A 24,220-nucleotide genomic window follows, 5' to 3' on the forward strand; every position below is an offset into this window, starting at 1 on the left:
CTGAAATGCTTGAAAATGAAACTCTTGATGTTGTTGTGAGCATCCCTAATTTAGTCCTCTTGTGTTGGGTGCATGATGGTACCTTATTCAATGGCATGATTATCTTTTCTGCAGCTTTCCTGCAGCTTCATCTTTCAGAGAATGGAATTGACAGAAACTCTTATAATGAATGCCCTAGGAAAAACCATGAAGAAATTAAAAATTCCATGTAGACTTCATATGCTGGGCAATAAATAGGTCGCTAGTTAAATGATGAAGACTAAATATTCTACAGCTACCTCATTCTCTGAACATAGTCAATTCTGTACTAAAGGGTAGACTCTGGGGGAAAAAATAGTTTTTAACTATAGAACTAAAGACTATCACAGTGCTTGCATAGAATGGGGCTGAATGACAATTGTGTAGGCAACCTCAATTTTGGCAATACCTGGCTTTAGGAATGCTTGATTTTGCAGTCTTAATTGTGTGGGTGGGGCCTGTACAATTACTTATATGTCATTAACATTACGGAAGTGAATAACCATTCAAACATCTTCCCTATGTGTATTGTGTTCTTTAGTCCATGAGGATTAACTCCTCTCTAGGCAAAGTTTTAAAAGGTTCAAAAGGGAAAATTATGTACTATTAAAACAACTCGTCTTAGAGCTTCATATGTTCACTTAGATCTTAATCAAGCTATTATTGTTATTAAAATATTCTGAAGTGAATTCAGATTTCATAAATACAGATTTTTTTTTCTGAGCTGCATTTGCATGCAAGGCAAGTTAGAAATGTGCATACAGCGTAATGGGACTTACTATTTTCCATAGTATTTGCTTACAGTTTCTTCAGTGACTCAGCTGGAGACCCTAGTGATCTCAGAAGTGTTTGCCCCATTTATTTCTCTGATATTTCATGAAATTCCAGTTGCAAGAGAGCCTCCTGCTAAGTATTCTATGTACAACTTTTCAAGATTGTGAAAAAGGCGCATTAGAACCTCAATTGGATTGGCAAAACAAAATGAAGTAGCTTAGGATAAAGCTCCTATTGCATGCCTAAGTCCCATTTTTTGTGGCTAGGTATTGCAATGTTCTCACAACAAGGATGTGAGATTTTTGGCATCCGTATTTTTCATTTCTGTTAATTTAAAATCCATCCTTCCTATTTACCTAATATAGCTAGCTTTTTTTTAAATTGAGCTCTGTAATAACTGTCACCTGTATCCTTATAAACCAAGAAATAATACAATTTCTATACTCTGCTCTGCTTTTGTGGCCTTTCAGTATTTATTTAACGGTAAGTTTCGTATACACAAACATACAGCAATCTTTAACTTAAGCTAAAATAGAAACAATCCTCTCCCCTCTTCTGCATCCACTTATGCCAAACCTTCTTTCCAGGATTAATTTTGCTCCTGACCTGTATTACCATTAAAGTGCATTTGTGATGAATTAGCCTGTAACATATAATGTATTCAGGACATTATAGGCTAGGCAGTAAGCCACAGGAAGAGGCTGATAATCTATAGATTCCTCTCCTCAGAGTGTTCCAGTTGCTTTCATCCACACAACAGTCTTCAGTGCTATATGCAATAGCTAATACTCCATCATGTTTCTTATGTTTGTTTTTCTCTCAGTTCATTGCTGACTCAGTCCCAATTGCCTTTTCTCTGCTCTCCACTGAATGCCTTCTAATTTTTGTCTCTTTTTTATCAATACTTCTTCCTCATATATTTAGCATAATAATGTGAAAAATGCATGACAGTTTTCCCTTTAGGGGACCATTGCGAGTTTGTAAGGTTGTAATGGCTTTAAAAAGATGCAGATGATGTGGCTTCAGGATATTTGATAGCTCCTGGCTGCCCACAGTACATGCCTGGTATCATTACATTGTAGGAATGCCTAAAGCCAGTTTCAGTTCTCACTTATACCCTTTGGATCTAGAGTAACTGACTTTTGATTTATAGGGATGTGAACAAGAATGGAAATCAGCCAATAGCTAATAGTTCCTCTTGATGGTACTATTATGCATGATGCCACTCAACTATGGGTTCTTTTTGCAATTACTATTCCAGCTACAGAGTTGCTGAACACATCTAATGCATCAAAATATATTATTTTAAAAATTACAGAATTAGCTTGTTGGTATTGCTGTTTAAACAAAGTCTGGCTTAAAAATGCCAGTGAGAAGAACAGCAATGTCTATAAAATATTGTTTTTGTGATGGAATGCAAAATGACCACCTGAGATAGTTGTGAAAAAAAGCACTATACTAATAGAAAGAACAAAGTATAAAGGAAATAAATAAACTCCTGGATGGATGCAATCCTAAAACACTCAAGAGTCCCAGGAAATGATGTTCTCCAAATAATGTTTAAAACAGGGAAGGATACAGTCACAGAATCAGGGAATGGTTGAGGCTGGAAGGCAGCTCTGGAGATCGTCTAGTCCAACCCCCTGCCTGTTCAAAGCAGGGGCAGCCAGAGCAGGGTGCTCAGCACCGGGTCTGACTGGGTTTTGAGTATCTCCAAGGACGGAGACTTCACAACTTCTTTGGTTCCCCCGACTACAATTTTGTTTTGGAATAGCTCATAACAACAGCTAAATACAAAACACTCAAAAATACTGTTTTGCCAAGAATTTTAGGAAACATTCATTGATAATGTTCTAAACAAAATTCCAACCTTCAATTGCCTCAAGTAGGCCAAACCTTGTCGACCAATTATAGCTGACACTGTAAGGGTATATTACATGGGAAATGGTAATGTTGCTTCCTTATCTGCTTGCTCTAGCAGAGCTGTTCTAGAATACTTGTCTCCATTTTCTCTATTTGCTGTCTCTAGTGACCTTGAAAGTATGATGGGCCAAACTCTGTGCTGTCATATATGGGATTGCTGTCACTAATATTAATGAGTCTTTTTTCAGTGATCTTGACAAAGACTTCGGTCCAGTGTTTCCCAGCAGTGCTACAGAAGTCATGCACCTGCTCCCATCTTCATTCAGTGCATCACAAACTCAGGCTTAAATGTTCCATGGAGTGCAGAAGTATAATTTTTTGGAAAAACTAAAACAAATAAAGCCTTTCTTCTCTTTGACAGATAAATGGCTAAGCAGATTAAAATGTAGCTGAAAAAGTTTTGCTTGTAAAACTGGTAATAAGATTGTGGAGTATCTTGCCTATGAGTAATGGATTGGAATCCATAACTATTGGCCAGAAAGTAGTTTTTGTTAATCTGCATCACTGTAGCACTTCAAAACCCCACATCATGTTGAGGGTCCTGTTATGCCATCACCAGAGGAAGACACCCATTCCCCCCCTTCATAAAACCCCCTTACAGTCTATAAACAAGAGGAGCACAGGGAGGCCTCTGGGGATATAAAATAAAGATTTTTAAAAGGAGATAGGGCCTGCCAGGGTCCAAAAGATTTGAATGCAGATTTTCCAAAATTCAGAATTGTTTTAGCATAACTTGAGCACTTACTCCAGAGCCACATCTAATTTGAAAATTAATTTCCTGTTTTTCCCAAGGTCTTGCTAAATATCTTCAATAAATTAAAACTAAGTATTGCCAGCTCTACCAACAACTTTACCTCTAGTGGTATTCCATGAATAACGTTTACTAAACAAAGTAAAGTAAAAAAGTAATAAGTTCAACTTTTCTTCTTTCTCCCACTGTGCAGTCCACTCCCTTGCTTGGAGTTCAGCTCTCAGTCCAGACCACCCACATTATGAATGAATGCTCTGATGTTGCCCTCCAACCACCTGGAACTGGATAGCTGCCTTTTAAAATAGACTACACCCTCTTTTACTTCCTAATGTCTCAGGTATATATTTCAATATTTAAACACTTTACAGACAGGAGTAATACCCAGTCTACTGCTGTAATTATCGCTGAAAAGTTTACCATCTGAGGAAAAGGAAAAATACAGAAAACAGTATCAGCACACCAAATTTTCAGTAAACTAATATCCTACCTCACTATCCATTTCAGACCAGCTAGAAAGTCTAGCTTAATATTGAACCTGAGGAATCAGACTTGCACACCCATAATTCCTGTGATTCTGGAGCCTGTAGAATTTTGGGGGTACACAACCTCTTGGTTCAAAAGACTGGGTGTTACCTGCTTGTGTTTTAGGAGAAACTCTGGTTTCTTGAATCTATACAATGCCCTGGTGATTTAGGCCTCCCTCACACATCTGCCCACAAATCTGAAAATAAATGTTCTTGAGAATTTACATATTTTTGGTCACTGCTGTCACTCACACCACTGTTAGACTTGGGATAAGAAACTTCAGCGGCAGTAGGGGGACCCTAAGGCTAGAAGTATCATCCTTACAACCTCTGTTGGATAGAGGTAATACTGAAGGGAATGTCCAAGCTTGATGAGGACCGGACAAGAGACCTGAGATGATGCGCCATGATTCATGAAGAGAGGGATCAGTGAGGTATCTGTCTCACAGATCTATAGGCAGCTGTAGTTTCCTAACTTCTTGGCTCACTGAGAACAGAAAACAGGATATAATGATATAATTATGATATAATTGTCAAACATACTTAAATGGTCTGTTCCCATCTGCCTAATAACTTCAGAGATTAGTTCTGGGAGGAAAGTTACAATCTGTGTTCTGGAAAAGAAAGAACTTTAATTTTATATGAACTGAAAGCGTATTTGGCTGCTAGAAGGGCCAGAGAGAAGTGGCCTGCTTAAGGAATCATGGAGACAAACCAGTGAAAAATAGCAATTATCTCTGGAAGAACCATAAGACCATATGAGATTCTACCTAAGAGTCTCATTTCTAGATAGTGCCACAGCACCAGCAACCATGTAATCAGTTCATCACTTCTCTACTCCCAGCCTTTGTAACAACCAGAAAAAATATCAGAATTTTTAAAGGAGAATTTCTTCTACTGATATGCAGTGCAGAAGGGAGAGAATTAAGAAAAGCAAGAAACTGTTGATCAAGACCTCACCAAAACTGAAATACTGATCAACTTCTAAATACATAAATAAGGGATCATTTACTGTAAATATGTACTTTGATCTTTGCGTCAAATTCAACCCAGGCGTAACAGCATTAATAGACCCTAAGGATTTGTTTGGCTTTTATTTTTCAAATGTTCTCAGCCTGTTTCTGGAAAAAAATACGTGATAACAGATTTGCAATGATGTACTTGATTTACATTCTTAAAGTTTATTATGGCCCAGCCTAGCCCACATTCACATTCCAGTGTCTTCTCCTGAATAAACTGAAGCACCTTCCAGATGTGGTTGATATACTGATTATATTTCTGCACTGCAAAAGTAATATCAAAATTTGTTAATCACAAGCACGAGTTTTTATCTAATTTAGGTTTTTGCCTTCCAGTAAACTCAGTTTTTCATAGTGACAAAACCAGTTTTACAAGGCTTAAACTGGAAGCTCTTTGAGGTTAATCTCCTGCCAGTATGGGAGGATCCACTCCCCACTGTGTTAGCATCAGTAGGAGACTGGGGTTGAGAGAACTGCAGACCACCATCAAGCTAATTTCACATGAGCTGAAAGAAAGGGAAGTGGAGAAGCACAAACCAACTTGCAATTTTCTGAATTAATCCTTTGTTTTGCCCCACCTTATCTGTTTTTTTTCTTTTAGATCAAAAACTCAATGGGATAAAGAATTGTCTACATTTTGGGTTTTGTGTAGTATCAAGTACACTGTCATCAAAAGAATTATAATTCAGTAGTGATGAAACAATGCCACCTATGAAGGATTTATCCAGAGACAAAGAAAAATATTTAAAAATGTATCAGCACCTTTTCTAATGTGTTTTTAGGTAAAACTCAGTTCCCTTTACAGACAGCGTTTTAGAAAATGTTAGCTATTCATAGGCCTAATATTTTAAAATTTTTCCTTTCATTGTTCATGCTGGATGCTCAACAATATTTAAAAATGAGTTAATTAATAAAATGTTTGCAAGTATGTCTAAAAGCATAACCTGTTTTCCTGGACTAGATAGAGTCTTATTGCAACACTGGATTTTAAGCAGCATTCCACTGCGTTCCATTTAATTCTTTGGAAAAGATCTCTAAGTGAAAAATTCAAAAATGCTAGCCTCATCAATTTTTAGAGCCAGTATGTTTCTCTTTACTTCATGGTTGCCAAGAGCTTTTCGCCACTAAGAACATGCACACTTGCATATACTCAGTTCACTTGCACAAATATATACATTTTGAGATAGCCAGTAGTTACCAGACACTAGCATAACTATTACACAAAATATCAATAAGGTGGTCTCTCAGATCCTAAAAGACCACCCATACAAGTAGTTTAATTATACAGGGTAGCTAACATATTGTAAGGCAAACTTTATTAGATTAACTGCCTTCTGAAGGAAAGAAGATTAAAAAAATCTTTCTAAAAATACAAATATCAGTTTAACACAAAATGTAAATTTGACTGACCTTATTCCTATGTACTTCTCTTTATGGAATGATACTTGATCCCATGCCAACCTGAGATGAGTCTGCTGATACAATGTTGTGACAATATATGTTTATTTACAGTGCCTGAAAATTCACTGCATTCTTTATGTTCACTTTCAAATATATTTTTCATAATGGATTATTTTTCCCTTTGTATCACTCAGACTTTCTTTTTGCTCTTTCTATAGTATTTGCTATGTGAGCTGCACAAAGATTTCGAATAACAACCTTTATCAAATGGATTCCTTTCACTTCTCTTCTGGTTGTCTTCTGGCACCTTGCTATAATAAGCTTTTCATAGTTATTTCAATTGCTATGTTTGGTATAATCAAAGTATATGTCTGTGCCTGCTCACTTCTAGAAATAGTCTGCCTTTTTCTAGTAGTGTTGCTAAAACAGCAGCAGTCTTCTACTTTTCTATCCAGAAGTCATAGAAGGATATTTGCCAGCACCACATTTCAGATTATTCAATTTTCTTCTTGTCAGTGACATTAACTTCTCACAATTCACACTCACAAGGTCCTGTGGGAAAAGCAAACTTTTTGGTCAGATGTTTTGAGTTGCCCTTTTTTTTTTTTTTTTAATTGTTGTAACAGAAATTAGTTGAACACACTGTTCTGAGTTTTTCCCAGTTTCTCTGGAATGTCCTCTTTGGCTGGTTATATGTGATTCCAGACTAGCTGAATCTGCTATTAATAGTGATTTGTTACTTGCCTTCTATTTTTATTTAGAATAATTCATTTGAACTTTGTTTTTGCCACATTCAGTGATAGTTCCTTGATACCTGTTTTTATTGACTCCAGTATTTGTTGCATTGTACCAGTGACTGACCAAAAGAATACTATGCCATTGGTATAACTTAGGTTAAGAAAGAAGAGTCATAAAATGCTGGGTTCCTCAACTTTGTCAAATTTTTCCATGGCTTCTTCCAAATTAAATTCTGAGTGTATGTTAGAAAGGCCTGGAGGAAGCATAAATCTTAATTTCATAACTTACCCCCTTGCTATCATCAGCTGTTGTACAAACTACAGTCAGCTGCAGATAGTAAAGGCCTGCAATGAGTTCAGTGAGATACATGCTTTGAAATTGTGTCTGCCAGTGTTCTCCACAGACAATACACAGATTACTTCAGAGCTGTTAGCGAAACTTCCCATCAAAAGAACTGCCTGCACTTTTCAATGACAGAGTGAACATTTGTGATTTCATAGCCTGCACTTGATCATCTGTAGCGATGATAGTCTGGGTTCCGTTGTTCACCTCACTACATCCTGCATGCAGTTTGCTCTCCAGAATATAAATTATTTACATGCAGTATCAGGGAAATCATAGTTACTACAACTCTTCTGCTCTTCTGTTGTATCTTCTCACAGAGAGCAATTCCTTTCATCCAGCTGGTTAGCCAGTTTCCAGACACGTACACAGCTAGCTATAGAGGACCAGAAGAGATCAACATTTTGTCGGCCAATAGCTTTTAACAACAATCTTTTGGGTGTGTTCTCTATGCCTGGTGCTTTCCCAGGCTTCCTTTTCAGGATAGAATATAGCACTTCCTCCTGTCAAGTTGCTGGCTCACAAAGCTGGATCCAGCTGTGCTCTTGATGGGGACTGAGCTGTCACAAGCAGGTCATGTGACCAGGCATGTGCATTCTGCATCAGGCAATGCTAACAGCAGGGCTGCAACCCCCATACTTCCTTCCTCCTTTAAGAAATATGTGTCCAGCCTTCAGATCTATACTTTCTTTTCTGTTCTCTTATATTATGAATAGTTCTGTTGAGACAGTCAAAACAACATCTCTGCAGTATCTCCAAATCTCCAATAGAAATCTCCAAAATACTCTTGAAGTAATTTGAAAATGTTCAGTTATGGGTAGATTGTTTGGTAAGAAATCAGACCACTGTAGCTTTTGTGTAATTACTTGCTTTAGGACTCTGAAGATCTATGCCCTTTCCCTTAATGTGTTTCCTGTTCTCTTGTCTCGTCTGTCTTTGGATCCATGTTCACTGTTCTTTGAAACTCCTCTGTTCTTCAGTTTCCAAATCATTCTCTTTTTGTTTCCTTGCTGTCTTCTGCCAGCACCAGCACGTTCTCATTTAACCATGGCGTGGTCCAACACTAACTTAATGGAATGCGTGTGTTGGCAGTTTTGAACATGATAGCTTTTACTTTGTTCCAAAGTTTGTCAAGGTTGTTCTCTATGTTTCACCTCTGACAATGCCTCATGCCTGTTTTGCATGGCAGCCATATAGTTCTGTTGATTCTAAAAAAAACAGACAAAGCCAATATCCTCAACATCTTATCTTCTCAACTTTTAACTTTAAGTTGACCCAAAGACTGCATTGTTCATTGAACATTTGATCTCTGGAGTTTCTATATCATTACATAATTAATTTAAGTCTTTGCTGTGCTTTCTTGCAAATTCTATATGCTGTGTAGTCTGGCAAACTCAGATATTGAATGAAAAGGTAGTAACTAGGTAAATACAGCTGCAGGATTCAAGTATGCACACCTTTCTCTAATTTTGCAAACACTGTTTTCCATTACTTCATTATCAGAACGTATATTTCTAACCTTTGCACTCAGAGCTTTAATATTTCTCCATATTTTAATTAATATGTCTTGAAGGAATTTATGATACTCATTGATTATTCATTTTGTGATCAGGTGCTCTTGGGCCATAAACCTAACATATTGATTAGCATTGCTCAGTAGTGAATTCTGAAGGTTTTAACACCCACCGGATTCTTACCAGAAGTATACTACGATTTCCAGTTGGGTATGACAAATATAAGTTTTTTTTTCCTTTTTTGTTTTGATCTTGTGGTCGTCCTCTGCATATCTACTGATTTAAATGAAGAAACTCCTACTACCCCATACAGCTCTTCTGTTCTACATCTGTACATATGAAATTTTTAAAATCTTTTGGTCACAGAAGTACGCTTCCCTCACACAGACACTTCATATTGCATATTCTTACATTCATTATTTGTTTGTACAAGTTCAGAACACTGCAGATGTTGGTGCAGATGTCACTATACTTTCCTTCCCCTTGTGTTTAGTTCAGCACTGTCTTAACACTGCCAGTAGCCTTACTCTGTACTTTCCACAGTATCATTTTTCATGCCTTTTCTCTTGTGGGGGAAAGGTCTTACTGTCCAATGAATTATTTTGTTCTTGAGAGCTTGGTACCTTTTTTCTGCCCTAGTGGAAAAAAGCAGTTTGAGGATGCCACTGTGTAAATTATCTTTCCTTCAGCACAATTTACTCCATCAGGGGAGAGAAGGAATGATTCTTTTAGGCACTCTTCTGCTGGATGCAATGTGAGGTATGCCCATGCTCTCTCAGTGTGGTAGTAGGCTGATTGGACCATTCTCTTGGGAACTTTTAACAGTACAAAAACATATTTGTCTGTTTATTCTTTCTGGAAAATCGATTTTAAAATAGTCACAAATAAACACTACCACATACCAATGCAGAATGTACAAATGCCAGCCTTTAATGGCTTTAATACATATGCATTATATTAAGTTTTTTTATTTAAACATTACCTCACCTGGAATGCTGTATACATTAAATCATGTATTTCTGAAATGTTGACTATTACCCAAAGTCATCAGAAATTTGTCTTTTTGGTTAATTTCATGGTGTTTCAGTAGAAGGTGCTGAGTGATTATGGTGAGTTACAGAGAGTCCATGATTCCCAGCACCTTCAGTGGGCCTGGAAGCTTCTACAAGCATCGCAGGATTTATGCCTGCCTTCTTCAAATCCTTCTCCCATTCAGAATTAAACGTTATGCACAGCAGCTATAGGGCATATGAAACCACAGTACACCTTCTTGTCTAGCTCTATCCAGTCATATTTACGCAAGGTTTGCCAGAGTCTAACATTGTTTTGCTGGCCTTGTGGAAGAAACATGAAGGGCTTTTGAAACTAAAAAAGCATGGGAATCTCATGGTCCATTACGTAAGGAGATTAGTAATGAAATAAGGACATACTGTGTACTAGCAATGCCACACTTTATCATGCAAAGAGATTCAGTGAAATTCCTGAGTTCTGTATCCAAAATAAGGGCATTTAAAACTTTTTTTTTTATGAAAAGGATAGATTAAGATGTTTTAGAGAAGAGGCGTCAAAATATGAAGTTGTGGTTCCAAAGTTCTTGCTTTAAAAGCCCACTGAAGAGGATGAGGAATGTGACATTTTTCTCCATTAGAATTTGTACTTGTACTATTTAGATTGATCCAATTATAGAAAATTTCCTTCCTTTAGAGGAAACTTTCTTGGCAATAAAATATGTAAGCAGCATTCAGAGCATATTTTCAGGTCTAAAAACTACAGATCCATGAGGCAACCCAATGACTGAAATTTAGAAGCATGAGAATAATAAAAAGCAAATCTGTTAAGAATCTACATTCACACCAGGAAGGTTTTTTGCAGGAAAACAGTAGATACTAGCTCCTACAAAAGGGAAACCAGCATCAAGTAAAATGTCCATTAAGGGAATGAAAAAATCCATGAAATCTTAGCCACAGTGATGCTAGAGGAATCAGTTTTGTTTATACATCCCAGATTGTGGCTCTGGAGAAAGCCAGTATGTTCAGTAATTTTGAATCTTTTTCTTACAGTCTGTAGTAGACTTTCTTGATATAATTACTGTATTTTTAGACAACAGCAACCCATGGCGCAAGCCTGTATGATGGCATATCTGAAATAAAAACATTGTAGAAAGTCTTACAGCTTTTAGCAGGAATTTAAGACTATCTAATAGAGAACTGAATCCTTGAAATGGCATGTATATTCATCAGAGAAGTGTTCTTTGTGAGAAACTTAATTTCTAACCTGCAATGTTGGATCTGCTGATCTGATACACACAAATGATGACAGTGATACAAATCAGGATTAAAAAGCTTTCCCTTACTGAGAGACCCATGGGACTTTCAAGTACTTTTGGCAGGTCACATTTTAACATACAATAACCAAGCAAAAATATTTAGTGCTCACCTTTGGCATACCAGTGCAACACCTGAACCTGACAGATAGAAAAACACTTTCTAAAATACCAAGTTAGCACTACTGAGTAGGGTGAACTTCATGAAGGGAACAGGGTGGTACATTCCTGTGTACTAGAAACTGATCCCAAAATATCCACTGTTCCCTGAAGAAATCCTAAATTTGTCTATTATAGGGAAGAAAGAAGCTGAGATAACCCTAAAACCCTTGTTATGGTGGGATGAGAGCCCTGGAAACACCCTTTCACTGGGGTCATAACTTGTACCTTGTAAGGGCCCTCCTGCTTTGAGATAATCTTGCAGTTGGCCATGCTTTGAGTGGTGGGTTGAACTAGCTGACCTCCAGAGCTCCCTTCAAATCTATGTTATTCTGTGATTCTACTTTATTCTGATGGAGAAGAGAGCCTGAGAATGCAAGGCTAAGGCCTCTATCCTCATCTGAGAGGTACCTGAAATGTTTGCTCCTTACCCTTGAAAATCACCTCTGCAAGCAGTCGGAGAACATGGGTGAAGAGCCTGAATTTCCATTATTATGCCAGCTTGGGCTCCAAAGACCTCTGAATACCCTGTTTGAGAGATGAGTGTCTATGAGAATTTCTATGGCTTTGGAGTATCTGTCCATTCCAGCCCCTTGGAGAAGCTTATAAGGAATCTCTCTACCTTACAATTTACCCTGATACCAATTGCAGGCACTGGAAATGTTCCACCGTGTTTGAGGCAAGGGACCAAGAAACCTCTTCTGACCCAGTTTAAGGTGCACCAAGAAACATCTCTCTGTCTCTACAGGCCCAGTGTATACCCACATATTTCAGAGGAGAATTAAAGATGTAAAATTCTCCTGCCATTTCCTCATGGGTTAGTCTAGGAAGCCATCTCTACCCTGATGCAAGGGAAGAGGTAGAAGAATACTAAATTGCCCATCTCCATCCTTTGAAGAGGAGGCCTGAGTCTCTTTCTCTGCTCTTGACATCAGCGGTATCAGAAACACTCTCATTCTGCTAGGAACACAGATCACATAAAAAGCCATAGAGGACTAACGATCAGCTTGGACCAGTGGGAGTGGACCTTCATGTGGCTGCAGAGCCAGCAGATTCAGTTCACTGTTGTTCTTGTTTCCCTTCCTACTGGTATAAAGCATACTTCGAAGCCCAGTCTAATTAACCATACATAAGTAATGAAACTAACTTAATTTGGGTTTGATTAGAATGTTTCCAACTGAATTTGGTATGTTGGTCACCCTTTCTTGGGGCAACCTCCCAAAAAAAACCAGCCTCTCTTTGGAATATACCATGCTTCCAGATAGTATCATGGAATAGTTGAGCGTGGAAGGGACCTCTGGAGATCATCTTGCCCAACCTATCATGCTCAAGGAAGGTCAGCTACAGCAGGTTACTCAGGACCATGTCAAGTTGGGTTTTGAATATCTCCAAGGATGGAGACTCCACAGCATCTCCAGGCAGACTGTTCCAGTGTTCAACGTAAAGAAGTGTTTTCTTATATTCAGACAGAATTTCCTGTGTTTCTGTTTGTGACCTGTCACTAGGCACCACCGAGAAGAGTCTGGCTCTGTCTTTTTTACACCCTCCCATCAGATAAGTATTAATAAGATCCCTCGGGAGCCTTCTCTTTTCCAGGCTAAATAGTCCAAATTCTCTCAGTCTGCTCTTGTATTGCAGATGCTCCAGCACCTTAATCATTTTTGTGGCCCTTCATTGGACTCGCTTCAGTAGGTAAATGTCTTTCTTGTACTGGGGAGCCCAGAACTGGACACGGCACTCCAGATGTAGTCTCACCACACTGCTGAGTAGAGGGGAAGGATCATCTCCCTCAACAAGCTAGCGGCACTCTGCCTAATGCAGCCCAGGATACCATTGGCCTTCTTTGCCAGGAGGGTGCATTGCTGGCCCATATTCAACTTCTTGTCCATCAAGACCCCCAGGCCCTTCTCTGCAAAGCTGCTCTCCATCTGGTTGGCCCCAGCCTGTACTGGTGCATGAACATCCATTGAAAGATACCATTGAATATCCTTTGAAAAATAGGAAGTGATTTTTTTTTTTTGTATAATACAAATCCTAGATGGTGGAAAATAAAATATTTTCAACATTCCTAAGTGAGTCTAAAAAGGAAGATTTAACTTTCACTTGCCATTTGTCCCAAGAAGAAATCAGATCTTGATCTGATTAGATCTTCTATCATTTATTAGCACAATCTTTCTGGGCAGAAGGATTAGAGAATAGAGGAAGATAATGTGACTCTAGTATTATACCACACTGTTCTGGAATGAGATTCTCCCCTCAGTCCCAGCAGTGCTGGGTGTTATTCAGAAAAACCAGCCCTCTCTGGCATCCAGACAAAGTGTCAGTGCTCTGTGCTCAGTGTAACAGCAAACAGAATTCTCTAAGTGGATGATGAGGCCAAGATATAATGCAGAGGCAGAAAGTTAGGCACCAGCTGATCAAGTGGGTAAACAGTAGAGAGTGAAGATTAAATAAAATATGTAATAGGGCAGATGAACAAGTGAGTAGTTAACATGCAAGGAGGAAAACAAAGCTGGTGAGAAAAAAACAGGAAGAAAAAGTGAAGGGTAAAAAAAGACTGTACTAGAAGGAAATTTATCACACAGAGAATAAAAAGAGAAAGCTGAACCCCTGGAACCAGAAATTCTTTTCACGGCCCTAGGAAAATGAGGGGAGTCAATATGAATATAAGAGCAATGAACTGAAACTGGAAAAGGAAAGATAAAGATAGTCTGGTAGGTATTTTAGGGAACCTTCTGAAGTCTCTGAAATGCTGATAATGACCAATGATACACTAAGTGATAACCATTCCAAACACATAGGCAGAAATTTTTCTTTTAGATAACAGTCCTCATATTGACGCTCATTCCTTGGAAGACATAGAGAGCAGAAAGACTTTCCTAGCAAGAGTTTCTTATAACTCGTAGATATGCCTTCATTTAAGAAGGAATTGACATTTTGTAAAATAATCTTGTTTTAAGATGAGTTTTAAGTTTTGAAGGCTCGTTTGTTTTTGAAATGAGTTAAAGAAACTAGAGAAATCAGAGTTCGACCTAAGTACCATATAGTCACTCTTCAGCCCCAAAGTGAGAGGAAAAATATGCTTATTTTTTGTTTGTTTGTTTTGCCTTTTCTGTAAGGGGCTGAGGGAGGACAGGAACACTCTACTGTGAAATGTTTACTCTGCCATTTTACCAAGGGGACAACAGCACACCGCTGATCTTTCTCTTCAAGGGAAGGGGTTTATTTTGAGGCCAACGGAGACAGCTACTGGAAAAGAATCCTATCTAATAAGGAAACAAGCAATTGGTTTGGCAGAGCAGACAAAAAGTCCTGACAAAGGAGCAATAACAGCGTTAACCTCAGGCTTTGTGTGTGGTCCACAGACGAAGTGTTTTGAAAACCATGTCCTCTTTGACTGAAGAGAGAAAAAATACCCGTACCATTGCTGCCTGTGAAGTTTTTGTCTTGCTCCAGGAAAAGCAAAGGAAACCAGGAGGCCAGCTTATTCTCTGCTTGTGATTGAGTATCCTATTCTTGTTGTCATGACAAAACTAAGCAGTGGTTTGGACTTCAAATAGCCCCCAACTCAAGTTCTAGATTTCATCAAAAATACCCAGAGTTTAACAAACCACTTTGTTCCTTATATCATTGTTTTTCAAGGGAAATTTAATTTAAAAGATGTATTTATAACAAAGTGAAAATCTATGCTATGCAAACAAAAAAATTATTCTTTGAAATAATTCTTGTCTTGTTGGGACTATATCCAGAATTCATGTTTTGAGAGAGCCAAATTGGAATGGAACTACAGAAGTTCTGTTCCAAATCTAGTAATCCATGATTTGAAGGGCCAAATCCTGCTTTCAGTTCCAGCTTTGTAAATCTAAAGTTACTCTACTGACTTCACATTTGGCCGTACATTTTGGAAAACAAGATTTTACCTCCATGTCATTTTTTGCTCAATTACATCTTGGATTTCTCTTTTGTCATTTTGCTCTCAGATTTAAAAACAAAAATGTAACTCAGCCATTAGATTAACTCAAGCAAGAAAGAGACCATGTAAAGTGGGCCAAAAAAAAGTAGAATTTGGAATGTACTGGTGCCTGAAACTGAGGACTGATGACAGAAAGTATCTTTTACTCTGGCTGACAGGAAGCTGCTTCCTATTAATTTTTGTGTTTTTGAGGAAGGGAGAGATTCTAGTTCATGCTGTTGCATGAATTAAAGTACATTTTTAATTAATTCTGAAAACCAGGTACTGTCAACTTTAACAATCTCATTTCACTAAATTTTCCAGTAAATTGCTACTATGATTGGTTCTGCCTTGTGAGCCAAACTGAATCTAGCCCTTCTGTGTGTCAGGGTAATGAGGAGGAAGGAGTCTAAGTAACCAGCCCTTCCCCTTTCACAGCTCACATAGAAGTAAAATAAAATTTCAGTCTGTGCCTTCCTCCTTTCCCCCTTTCTACCCTACTGCCTTACAAGTGAAAAAAAAGGAAGCAAAGAAATGGGTGGGAAAACAGTTTTGCTAATTTGAAGTATACCAAAATCATGAGACTGATTGAATGATAAACTGTGGATCCATAAGGGCTTTAGAATGCATATTTCCAAGTTTTTCTCTACAACCATGAAATCTCAGGCCTTTTTAGGGAAAAACAGAAGATGGGAATCTCAAATATTCTCATGTTCACATGTCTCTGAAAGCAAGGGCTGTGTAAAAACACAGTAAGTACATGATTAGGCAACAAACACTGTTTTTCAGCTCCATGATAATTACTGGAACCAGCCAGACTTGCATGTGCAGGGAAAGAAATAGAGAGTAATAATGTCCCAGAAAGTCATTCCTTCCCTACGCATGTGAATTCAGACCTAGTCAGAAGCCTATGGCATGATGCAGTCTTTCCTTAAAGTAAATCAAAACTATCAAATAACTTATTACAAACATTTCTTACAAGCAGTAAAATTACAAGCATAGAAGCAACTGCAAAGGATTTTCAATGGTTAGCATATTTAGTCTTTCAGAATCACTTAAGGAAAATGTGTTTTTGTATAAATACATTGCCTCAAGATTCACACCCTAATTTTGGTTTCTATCAAAAGTACAGATATGTTTGATCAAAATTTTATCAAGGCTGCCTCCCCATATCAAAAAAATTATTTCTCTCCATTAACTACATCCCCACCTGCTTTTTATTCTTTCCTGGGTTTTGTTCTGTCCTGTAAAGCTTTGGCTTGCTTTAAAGAATTTGACAGGAGTATGTGTGAATGAGTTTCTATTTATTGTTGTTATTGTTATTATTACTTCTGTTATTAAGTACATCTGGTTACGGTTTAATAGTCTTAGAAAATCTGTCACTGAGATGGAACTCAATCTACTTAAAACCTGTAGACTACCCAGACTTCTAGATAGAAAAAAAGGCTGAAATTTACTCGCTGGCTGATGGCTTAATTTTTACTTTGAGTTGCATTTCCTGATATTCCACCTAGCTCTTTTCACAGGGAATTCAGTTGGTGAAAAGAAAGGGGAAAGAGCAAATGACAAAGTAGTTTGGTCCTTTTCAACTGTTTCTACAGCAGAATCTGTACTGTCTCTTTCCCCCTCTTATCAAGAAATATCAATCAAAACCTTTATCATACCCCAGGGAGCTGTCACACATGATGCATTGTTGCAAGCTACTGCTCTAGGTTTTGTCTAATGCACAAGTCACTCAACATCATCTTTCGCCCATGACTTCTTACAGCAAAGCATTTTTATACAAATTGATGACTAGGGAAGTGGGAAAACTTTGGGAAAATGGTGGCTGACAGTTTTATAATCATTCCGCATTATCTCAGATTGTTTGACTAAAAATATTACTACTATTAAAGGATTTTCTGCTGAGATTTGCTTTGCAACATAACCGCTTGTCACTGCTACCACTTGCTGTAGCATGCAGAAGAGTCAAGGGCCCAACAATTTCCATTTTTCTGTGATCTGCTGTGAGCCTTCTTGTTCATTAGAACATGCAATAGTGTAGTGCAGAGTGATCTGCACTGGGTAGGCCTGGGGTGATGCTGCATAAACGTACTGGGCTTCAAGTTAGGCTTCCCATCCAGAAGCACCTACAGCTCCCAACTTCTTAAATACTACCTTGAAAGCACTGTGAAAGCTCTTCAGCTTCATCAGTTTCATTCACAAAGTGCAAAACAACCCAGAACAAACATTGTCTGAAAATCAGCTGCTCCATCCATAAAATAAGGATAAATAATCCTTACCCACGCCTGCATATAAAAGTTTTAAGCTCTGTAAGTGAAAAATGAAACAGAAGAGTTCCTCAGTCCTTAATTGAAGTTCAGATAGTGAGTAAAGCAATCATGAGAAATGAGTCTATACTACCACGCACTGCTGGGAGACAAGGCCAGGGCTTCACAGGCTTGGGGATGCACAGAACAGGAAAAGACCTGACCAAGAGCAGACATGCTTTTCTAATCAGAGGCATGCATACAAATCCATAGGTATGGTGAAGGCAATGTATTATGATGTGAAACAGATGAAGACAGTACAAATGCTTGGGGGTAGAAGGTATATTGATCTTTTCCTTTTTCCCAGGTTAAATGGGGAGACAGTCCATTGTATTTCAGTAAAGTTATGTGAGGAGAATAAGCCTAAAAAGGCTCAGACTCACAAAGCTTACTACTGTGCAATTTTTGAAACAAGAGAAGTGGACAACATGAATAGTAGAGAAATGTTAGGTAAGGTTTTTGAAGGGATTGTTGCTTCTTTAATTGTGGGTTTTGAATATATATAACTAATGAAATCCCTAAATGTATGGCTGCTAGTAAGGTTTCTAGTACAGACAATCTGGGATACTCTCTCAATATCTTTCATCAGGAACACTTGCTAAATATGTTATATCACAGGACTAAGCAGCAATTTCTTTGTTAGAGGGGCGTAAGAAAGTCCCTCCCTCTCGAAGTAAACAAACTCTTACAATACATTCTCTAGACTATAATCAAAGAAGAACTGGGAAGCCATGAAATACTGCCTAGTACATTTCAGGAAGAAACAAGACGGCATTATTTTTTCTTTCCAATACTGATCTAAAATAAAAATTCAGGACAGAAAATTACACTATAAACATACAATGAGAAGACTATTCAAGCTATGTTTTCATTCAGTTTAAGGGCCCATGCCAGAAATTGTTACAGTGCTCGTCAAAAGAAATAGTCATGATAGTTTAGACAAAATAATTGCCCTTGACCTTTCCTTTTCTAGTATACAGTCTTTTGTCTGAAAAAAACAGACTTTCTAATGGTGGCAGCTCTCCAAAATGGTATAGAGGTACTTATTCATTAATGTTGTGAAGTCATTATCATTGGAAAATTCATATTAGGTTGGATTTTTGCTATTTTAAGTGAATTATAAAAAGCCCGATCCTGATCACTTTCACATAAAAAGAGATACTGACTTGAATGAGAAAAAAGAGCAGTTCCATCTTAGCAGAGTGAAATGTGTCCATTTCATGGAAACAACTTTTTGTAGCTATATCTACATTCAGGGCAAGTGCACCTTCCGGTATGTCCCAACACCTTGGTCTCCCAATCAGCCTGCTTCATTTATGCAGCATCACCCCAGGCCTACCCAGTGCATCACTCTGCACTACACTATTGCATGTTCTAATGAACAAGAAAGTTCATAGCAGATCACAGAAAAATGGAAATTGTTGGGCCCTTGACTCTTCTGCATGCTACAGCAAGTGGTAGCAGTGACAAGCGCTAGTATTTAATCATTTCAGTATCATTTGGCATCATGCACACTTACAGTTAGTATATTAGCCACCATTGAGGAAACCTCATGACAGGGATGCCTCCCCTCCCACAAGTTGCACTGCCTCATCAGCAGTAGCAGCTCTTGATGTCTGTAATGATATGCCCACAAAGACTTTGCAAAGATATATTAATTGTTTCAGTGTACGAGAAAAGCAGAGAGTATTGATTATTTCAGTCTTCTAAGCTCATTATATCTGTGGATACTGAAATGCTTTTAAGCACAAGAGATTATGTAGGGTGGAGCTCCTTCTGTAATGCATTAGAAGGTTACGGTAATATTGTTATTGATATACTCGCGCATGTACCTCGGTGGTGTTCCCTACAACTGTGATGACCTATAAATCAAAGTGACATTCTCTTTACTTGATCACTCAGAAAGTTGCTGACATTCTAAATCATACTGTTTTGCTAAAGTTGTTTTGCTGATTCCCACGACATATGGGCTTTCTTGACGTGTAAAGTTGCTTTTAGCTGATGATGATGTGTGAAAATAACAGTCATTAGAAGTTGCACTGTAATTATACCACATGTATGCATATTCCTACATCCTGCAGGATGGAACGTCAAACTACTTAAGTGTTTATCAGTTCCCTATCTATGGGTAAGCTAGTAGAGCTGTTCTTCTTATCTTACCGTGTCCGTGTTTCTGGAGCTAAAGGTCACAAATTCCAAAAAGTTAGATCACAACTTGGTGTGAGCCTGTGTTTGCATCTATGGGCTCTTACCAACGGCATCTCATGTTTAAACTGAGTTCCTGTCAGCATATATATGCTGCCTTGAAGTGAAAAACATTTTCATCTCACATAGAAAAAATACATACAGTGAATGAACACTGTTACTAGCTGCTTCCCAGTTACTGTGTTTTCTACCTTGTACATGCCAATTACATTGCAGCAAATGAGAAATGTCTGTTTAACAATTAACACATACGGCATTTCTTGTGGACTGCAGCCGCTCACAGTTATGCAGCTGGGATGAAATACATTCCCGTAAAAAGCACTAGTATGAGGCCTGTGTCATCCACAGAAATTCTGTCTAAATACTCAGAACAGAATTCAGGTAGACCAAGCAGCAACTAAGAATCTAAATGGACTACTGCAATTTGAGACACTCTGACTGCATTCTTTAATATTTTTAATGTATAATCCACCCACCCTAAGCAATTTCACTTCCCTATCTCTGGTGCTGTCTTGGCATTTTGACTAGAAAAAAGCAAAGACAGCATGTTTCTCATTTTGCTGTTTTCTCTCAGAGAAACTTAGGAAATCCCGTTTTTTAAATGCTGGGTTACAGCTTGTTTAGATCAAATATTAGCTTTGCACCATGAGATGGTCTCTTATTTAAATCTACACTTCTGTTTTTAAACAACTTTGAAGAACATGTCACACACTCTCCTCACACAGTGTAGTATAGTGCAAAATTACTTCAATTCCCACTCACTTCAGCAGCTTCTAGGATAATATTTTTTTGCTCTGAATTTGGCAAGGAAACAGCAGTACAGATATATGGTCATGTAAGAGCAGATTTATGGTTGCACACCAACTTTCTAGTATTTGAACTACATAGCCATAATGTTCCCTTAGTCTGGGGCTTTTCACAGTGTGTTGTGTAAATAAATAGGCATACTTGCAAGCACATCTCTTTCAGTTGCATATGCAAACAAATACCAAGCTGGCACATGTTAACAACTGCCACTGTAACTAACGGACCCGTGTGCATGCTGTTTATTACGTACATTTTCAGTGCCCCAGTCCTGCAAGACACACTGTTTGCCCCAAAAAGCCATTCAGCTTATACAAGTAGACGTCTACTCATCCAGACAAGTGTGAAGGAGCACTGTGTATTGCAGTGAATCTTTAATTAGGTTTTGAAAAGTCAAATACAAGACTCAACAACATTCTTAAAGTCAACAAAGCCCATGTGTAAGCACCAGCTCTTATTTTAACACATTGGCTGAGGTTTTTGCAAAAAAAAATTACTATTCTCAGCGTTTCAAAATCAGAGGCCACATTGTTACTGACTATTGTTTGTATAATTGTAGCAACAAGAACCAAGATTGTACTGAGCTGGACAAACACAGGCAGTGTGAAAGCAGGCATGTGAAAACCTGGCAGTTGCTTACAAGAAGAGGCTGATCTGGAGGCAAAACAGACATGGTTTTATAGCATATTTTGTCTCTACCAGATCTCTGTAACAGCACAATGAACACTGCTGTCGTTCTGAATTCCTGCTGTCAGTCAGAAAGGGGTTGGAGCAGAAGAAAGAGTCTCCATCACTATCTTCCAATACCACATCCGCCAGGAGGTGTAGCCAGTACAGTCCTTTGGCTCTTTATCTAACCTCCCTTCTGTCCCCTTGGGAGAAATGGAACTGGCTTTAATGCCTGAGAAGTCTTGGAGTTAGATCTGAACTCAGGGTAGAAAGACAATCTCTGTTCCAAAGAATTTACAATCTAAGACAAAAAACACAGGGGATACACTACACTCTCCTTTGGTCTCTATCTCTACTTACTTCCCCCCTTATTAAAATATTGTTCTTTACTCTTCTTTGTCTTTGCTTGACTAATAATGCTATTCCCCAGCTTTACAGTAGATGTATCTTCCTTACTTGCCAGCAATGTGGTTTTGTGAATGGTTTATTTAGATTGCTACAGAATAAAGTAAGAGTAAAATTATTGTTGCCCATTAATATCAATACTCTTGAACCTAAGCTGGTTACTTTCATTCATATTTTGAATCTGTCTGTTTTTATTAGATATTTAAGTCACTATGTTCTTATTAAGATTACAGTATGTTGCAACTAATGGAAATTAGCCATTGCAACAACTCAACAACTCTGACATTACTAGTCAGGAACAGTACATGTTTCACAAACAAGTTTTATGGAAGCCCGTAACTACGCATTCATAAGAAAATAGGAGCTACATACAGTTTGCACACTTGCTTTCAATTTTCAGCCAGAAAATGTTGGAGTGGAAATTATAGCATTGTCAAAGGGGAGAATACCATGTGCTATGTTGGACCAAGATTCTGTGTTGCACTGACAGATATTATCTGTATAACCAGAACAGAATAATTTCTTCTTGCAAGTGAAACATTTATTGAACAAAATGTGGGAGGCCTAATTTTGCATTTTTGCTGTAAAGAGCCTGATTTCTCCATGGAGATGGAGATGTGTCATCGCTGATGGACATAAAAGTGATCAAGGTCATAAAATACAGCTGAGGTTATGATATTTCTCCTCACCTTACCATGTGAGGGGATTTCAAGTCAATTTTAACCTGTTGTTAAGGCCCCAGATAGGCCTTTATCTTCGAATCTGCAAATGAATGTAACAAATTAGACTCTAGCTTATCATTATTATTACTAGCTCTGGATTTGCTTAATTAGGTGTGTTGGGCACTTTTCAAATTGGATTAAATACCCAGTTTTTAGCTACAGCAAGTTCACAAATAGCTGTCCTGGGAAGAGAGAAAATAAACTATTGAATCCCACTTGGTTCCCACAATGCACTTTGTCCCACTCTGCACAGAGAAAGAACATTGTGAATATTGGGAAAGGCACACCGAAGCAGCTTGTTTCCTGGAAGAGTCTTGGTACTGCGGAGCAAAAGTTGTCAGCTCACCTCCCCACCCAGAAAATGAAGAAGTCTCTCAAAGTCTGTAGCTCTCAGAAAGCTTGCACGATTCTCCTGTGCTTCTTATGTTACCTGCACTCTCACACTATCAAAACAATTATGCAGAAAGAACTCTCTGACATCCTGCCTTTTGATGACAACACTTTATTATTTCTACTTTGCTGTATGTGGAAGGCCAAGGACTAGCATACAATTAGTGTTGCAAACTCAGATCTTTCTGCTGTATGACTGGTATTACATAAACTACATCCAGATCTTTGGCTGTTGTATTTGAACAGTCATATTATCCTCAGAGAAAGGTTCACACTCGGTGTTTATACAACAGGGTAAAATATGAGGGGCAAAACACCTTACAGAGATAGAGCTGGCTACAGACACAAGCAGTTGCTTGGAAAAATAGGATGGCAATAGATGAGTCATCTGCCTCCAAGTTTGTATGCCTGGCTTCAACCCCACTCTTTCTTTCAGTTCATGGCTGGTCCTACCTGCTTGGTCCCTCCATGCTCCTGCTTTTCTCCCACAGCTCATGACACTCCTCTGTGGCTGCAACAGAGTCTGGAACCTCTCTCTTCCTCTCCAAAGGAGTGATTTTAGGTGCCGCATTCACTTCACTCCCTTGGCAAAGTGTGGCCTTTTAATAGGGTCGGGCACACCCTGTCATGCACTGCCTCCAACACCGCATGCACTGCACCCTCTACCTGGCACTTCAGCCCCCCAGTGAGATTGGAAAAGGTCTTATCCAGAGCAGAGAGACAGAGTTCCATCCTGACCACAGTAGATTTTAATGTTTCCCAATCTCCTGAAACTTCTCACTGAAGCCTTCCCAACTCCCACCTGCATTCTGTGATCCCATTCTGCCTTTACTGCTACACTGAATGTTGCTACTCCTGAGGATGAAAACAGGGCAATTTATTTTTGTCCTTAACTGTAGGAAGGCAAATTTCAAGTTTGCCTACACTGATGAAAAGGTTTGTGCTGTCTCTCTATAGAAAATTCACCTTTGGAAATTAACACACTAAAAATACTAAGAAGCAGCAAGCATAATAAAATAACGAGATTCTCTTCAGCACTGCACTCTCCAAAGAGAAAAAAAAAACACAGCTATGCAAGACAAACAGATACACTGCCTGTTGATTTCACTGTGAAGTTACCCACTGAGTTGTGTGCAATACTACATACTGCATGTGAGGTTGTGGGTGAACTATTTGCCTTTATAACTAAAGCTAATGGGTCAAAAAGAACTATTTCTTCCTTCCCCAAGATGGCAGTTTCCTAAAATGTTCAATGGCAGCATACTGGAGGAAATATGT

General features: G+C 38.4%; 1 long non-coding RNA gene across 4 annotated transcripts in view; it reads right to left on the reverse strand.

The window, feature by feature from the left end:
• Window positions 1–24,220, reverse strand: part of LOC106492016 (uncharacterized) — an 80,176-nt gene that overhangs the window by 46,218 nt on the left and 9,738 nt on the right. The gene's annotated exons all lie outside the window — the stretch shown is intronic.

The sequence above is a fragment of the Apteryx mantelli genome, chromosome 5 (genome assembly GCF_036417845.1).
Source record: "Apteryx mantelli isolate bAptMan1 chromosome 5, bAptMan1.hap1, whole genome shotgun sequence".
NCBI lineage: Eukaryota > Metazoa > Chordata > Aves > Apterygiformes > Apterygidae > Apteryx > Apteryx mantelli.